This window comes from Castor canadensis, chromosome 13 (assembly GCF_047511655.1).
Source record: "Castor canadensis chromosome 13, mCasCan1.hap1v2, whole genome shotgun sequence".
Classification (NCBI taxonomy): domain Eukaryota; kingdom Metazoa; phylum Chordata; class Mammalia; order Rodentia; family Castoridae; genus Castor; species Castor canadensis.
Genome location: NC_133398.1, coordinates 40,767,787 through 40,772,603, shown reverse-complemented (window position 1 = coordinate 40,772,603; position 4,817 = coordinate 40,767,787). Strand labels below are relative to the sequence as shown.

Here is a 4,817-nt window from a genome sequence, read left to right as displayed (position 1 = left end):
TATAGGCAAGGAACCCCAGCAGTTCTCAATAGAACCCCAGCAGCTCAACAATTAAGAGAAAGGATGGACAAATAGAACTTCATAAAATTAAAAAGCTTCTGCACAAAAGAAATGGTCTCTAAACTGAAGAGACCACCCACAGAGTGAGAGAAAATATTTGTTTCTATACATTAGACAAAGGACTGATAACCAGAATATACAGGGAGCTCAAAAAACTAAACTCTCCCAAAATCAATGAACCAATAAAGAAATGGACAACTGAACTAAACAGAACTTTTTCAAAAGAAGAAATTCAAATGGCCAAAAAATACATGAAAAACGCTCACCATCTCTGACCGTAAAGGAAATGCAAATCAAAACCAAGTAAGATTCCACCTCACTCCTGTTAGAATAGCCATCATCAAAAACGCCATTAACAACAAATGTTGGCAAGGATGTGGGGAATAAGGAACCCTCATACACTGCTGGTGGGAATGCAAGCTAGTGAAACCACTCTGGAAAACAATATGGAGGCTTCTTAAAAAAAAAAAACTAAGCATAGATCTGCCATATGATTCAGCAATCTCACTCCTATGGATTTACCCAAAGGAATGCAACTCACGTTACTCCAGAGGCACCTGCACATCCATGTTTATTGCAGCACTATTCACAATAGCCAAGTTATGGAAACAGCCAACATCCCCCGCTACTGACAAATGGATTAAGAAAATGTGGTATTTATACACAATGGAATTTTATTCTGCCATGAAAAAGAATGAAATCTTATCATTTGCAAGTAAATGAATGGAACTGCAGAACATCATCTTAGCGAAGTTAGCTAGACTCAGAAAGTCAAAAATTGTATGGTCTCCCTCATGTGTGGACTTTAGATCTAAAACAAATGCAGTAATATTATTAGAAATGGGTCACACACTAAGGGGAGGACACCTACAGGACAAATAGGGAAAGGTAGGAAACCCAAAACTTGAAAGTGTTTGATGTGCCCACTGCAGAGAAGTTAATACAGCAACCTTAAAATAGCAGAAGTCAATTTGGGAGGTTGACTGGGAAGTAGTGAAGCGGTCTGGTAGAGATGAATCAGTTCGGGTTGTAATATACTTGTGCATGGAAGCAATGCTAGGAATCTCTCTGTATAGCTACCCTTATCTCAACTAGCAAAAACACTTTGTCTTTCTTATTATTGCTTGTGTCTTCTCTTCAACAAAATTGGAGAAAAGGGCAGAACAGTTTCTGCCTGGAAGTGAGGGGGTGGGGGGAAAGAGTGGAGATGGGGGGTAGGGGGAATAAATGGCCAAACAATATGTACATATGAATAAATGAATAAAGAAAAAAATTTAACCATCTTAAATAAAAGAAGTTTTATAATAATTATCATAATGATTTCTTATGAATAATTAAGTGTTCTACAAGTTACAGCAGATAATTCTTAGATGAGTTTGGAACAAATTATTCAGTCACAGTCATAATCAAAATACTCTTTCACCCAAAAAAAATAGGGACATCAGCACAATTTTATTCTTTCTTTTTGTTATTGGCATTTGATAGTTGTACAGAGGGAATACATTGTGACATTTACGTACATGCTCACAATATTTCTTAGCCAGATTCATCCCTTCCATCATTTTCCTTCATCCTCCCTCCCCCATTTTTAAAACAATTTCAATAGGTTTCATTAGTCTGATTTCATACACATATACAAAGTACTTAAGTCAGTACTATGCTCTTCATGATGGAAATAGCAGAGGGCCCATAGGTGCTAGCCTTGGAGGCTTTCATGAGCAAAATTTTACATTTCTTATTTCCCTTTTCTCCTTCCGTCCTCCTCCTCCTCCTCCTCCTCCTTCTCATCCTACTCCTTCTCCTCCTCCTTCTCATCCTACTCCTTCTCCTCCTCCTTGTCCTTCTTCTTCCTCTCTTTCTCCTTCTCTTTCTTTTCTTTCTCTTTCACAAATTTATAAGTCCCTTCCTAGAGATTTTATACACATACAAGTAGCCAGACCCTCCAGTGTCTTTCCAGAGACCAGAATCACATTGGAAGTCACTAATCAATTTTCTCTTCATACACTGGTGTTTTGTGTTTTTCTGGTCTCTCTGACCTCTATAGCATGAAGTTAACACCAGCTCTTCAGGAGCTCCTTGCAACTCTGCCTCATAAACTTCACTCTGCACCTGCTTGCTTAGCTTTAATGACTTTGGATTTCCTCTTTCTAAACATGACCTCTTTGCTTTAATTCTATCTTTGGATTGGGGGATGGCTCTTGATTTTGTCTTTTTGCTGCCTTGAACATCTCTCTTGGCTTTAGGTTCTGCAGTTAACAGGCCCTCAGACACTTCTCCATACTCAGCTCTGACTCTGAAACACTCCCCTCCCCATTCCCCATACAGACACTTCAATGAGGAATAGACTTGAGGCTTTATGGGCTGCTAAGAGCTGAATTCAGTCTCCTCCAGATTCATAGTAAATTCTTAATCCCCAATGTGAAGATATCTGGAAATTGGACCTCTGGGAGGAAATTAGGGTTAGATTAGATCATGAGAGCAGAGCTCTCACGATGGGATTAGGTACCTTATAAGTAAAGGAAGAGAAGGCATTGTTTCTTTCCGAGTGCACACACAGAAGAAAGATCATGTGAGGTTACAGAAAGAACATGGCACTCTGAAAGCCAGGAAGATATTGACACAGTCGCACCTTCATCTCAGACTCCTGGCATCTAGAAATTTGAGAAGCAAATGTTGTGTAAGTGATCTAGTCCATGATGCTTAGTTACTACAGCCTGACCAGAATAAAGGTAAGGACCACTAATCTTGAAATAACATCAAACACCCTACCTTTCTTTTTTCCCTTTTGGAAAACACAGACTTCTTCCATCTTTCACCCCATGCATGTTTTCCCACTATTTCCTTTTATTTTCTTGCTTACTGCTCTCCAGCCATTATCAGAAATCCCAACCCAGCTGAGTAAATGAATTCACGCTCCTCAATAATGAGGTAATAAGGCACAGGCCTGGTAGTCATGTTCTAGCCCCTTTACTCTGTAAATAGAAACTTCTGTTTTTATATTTTGGTTAGTAAATGCCTGTTACCTTTATCAGAAACAGAAGACTTTCATAAAGAGTCCATTGTGCCAGGAGCACTCACCTTTGTCTTCTTTTCCTGCCAGTATTGGGGAGAAAAGACATCTCAAAGACCCTGTTTTGCAAAATGTCTGATGAAACATGAAGGGCCATGCTAGTAGAAATCTGACTTTGTAAAAAGTAAACTCTCAATACTTACCTGGCAGAGGAGATACCATGATCACAAAGGTTGTTTTCCCAGGGCAAGGCTTATCCATTGCACTCCGGATGTGCTGACCCCTGCGATTTCCCCAAATGTGGGAAATTTGACTGCATAATTTGTGGTAGTAGGGACTGAGCTTGCACTCTCCCCTTAAAAAAAAAGTAAACTTTCTGGCTGTGTCCTTTCAGATTGAACTTTTTTCCATCAGCAGAGCTATAATAAGATAGGGCCACACACTCTCTGAGTCAGGGAACTTTGAATACAATTTAGTTGGTGAATGTAAAGTACTCTCCAGTCAAATAACAAAGTTAAAATTTAAAAAAAAAAACTGACATGTCTCCCCTGCACAGTGAATTAAACTGATTACTATTAACATATGCTTGTAATAGAATAAAGTATTGGCTGAATTTCTATCTCTATTTCTCTTCAGCAAAATTATAGTTCACTTTCATAAGTCACCCATTAAAACACCTTCCCTTGCCTAATTAGAATGAACATGTGATTGGTTTGAATATTGCAGTTCTTATTACCATACAGCTAAGCAGTACAATGTCCTATGTGATGTCACTAGAAAATGGCCCCATTTTTATTTGGAGAACTTTGAAATTAATGCCTCATGTTTATGGGTTTTAAAATCTAAAGGCTTATTAGAAAGCTAACAATAGGCCAATTAACTTGCTTATTATTAGATGCACATGATATCTGTACTGAGTGACTTGGAAAGAAGCTGTATCTTCTACAGAATACAGCCTACAGTATAAATTTTGCATAAGTGACTTGAGTTGCCAAGATAATCGGTAATGAGAACTCATCAAAATGTATGGCTTAGTTCAAGAGAAACATGTTCACTATATTATACATACTTATCATTTCTATTGAAGCTATTGTAGAATCTTTTGACAATGCTTTTGTGTACACAGAACTTAGCATATGAAATAAATCCTTTATAAGCTAATGTGTGTAAATATGTGACTGAAGCTAGATCTAGGTGGATTGGGACTGGTGATTGAAATTTCTAATCTTCTCCATTATGATTCAGGCATTTTTGCAAGGAGAAATGTTTGGCCATAAATCAAACAAGGTAGTCTGAGATTTAAAAAAAGAGGTCAGATAGGGCACTTAATTTAATTCCTCCTTCCTTCCTATCCATACTCATGTTTATCTCATCCTACATTCAGCTAATCTTCCAGAAAAAAAAATTTTAAACTCATAGATAAGAATATGAGTGACTCTGACTCTGAGAAATGGAAGTCAGAGCAATGATTACACCTTCCCTTCTCAAGTTCACCTCAATGAAAATCCCTAGCAGACTTAGCTTATATTGTGTATATCCTTAAACACTCAAACGCTCTTTGTTCTCAGAGTCAAATTTAAGTCAGTGGATTGGAGGCATTGCTCAAGTAGTAAAGCACTTGCCTAGCAAGCACAAAACCCTGAGTTCAAAACCCAGTCCTGCCAAAAAAATAAAACAAAAAACTAAGAGTCAGAGTTAAGTAGCAACATATTTACCTAGCAATAAGAAAAGTAGTAAGCTAAATGGG

General features: G+C 37.9%; 1 non-coding gene across 1 annotated transcript; it reads left to right on the top strand.

Annotated features, from left to right (window-relative positions):
* Nucleotides 1-3,265: 3,265 nt before the first annotated feature.
* Nucleotides 3,266-3,427, top strand: LOC141415840 (U1 spliceosomal RNA). The gene has a single exon (XR_012440796.1). It is a non-coding gene; the product is annotated as a U1 spliceosomal RNA (small nuclear RNA).
* The last annotated feature ends 1,390 nt before the right edge of the window (nucleotides 3,428-4,817 follow it).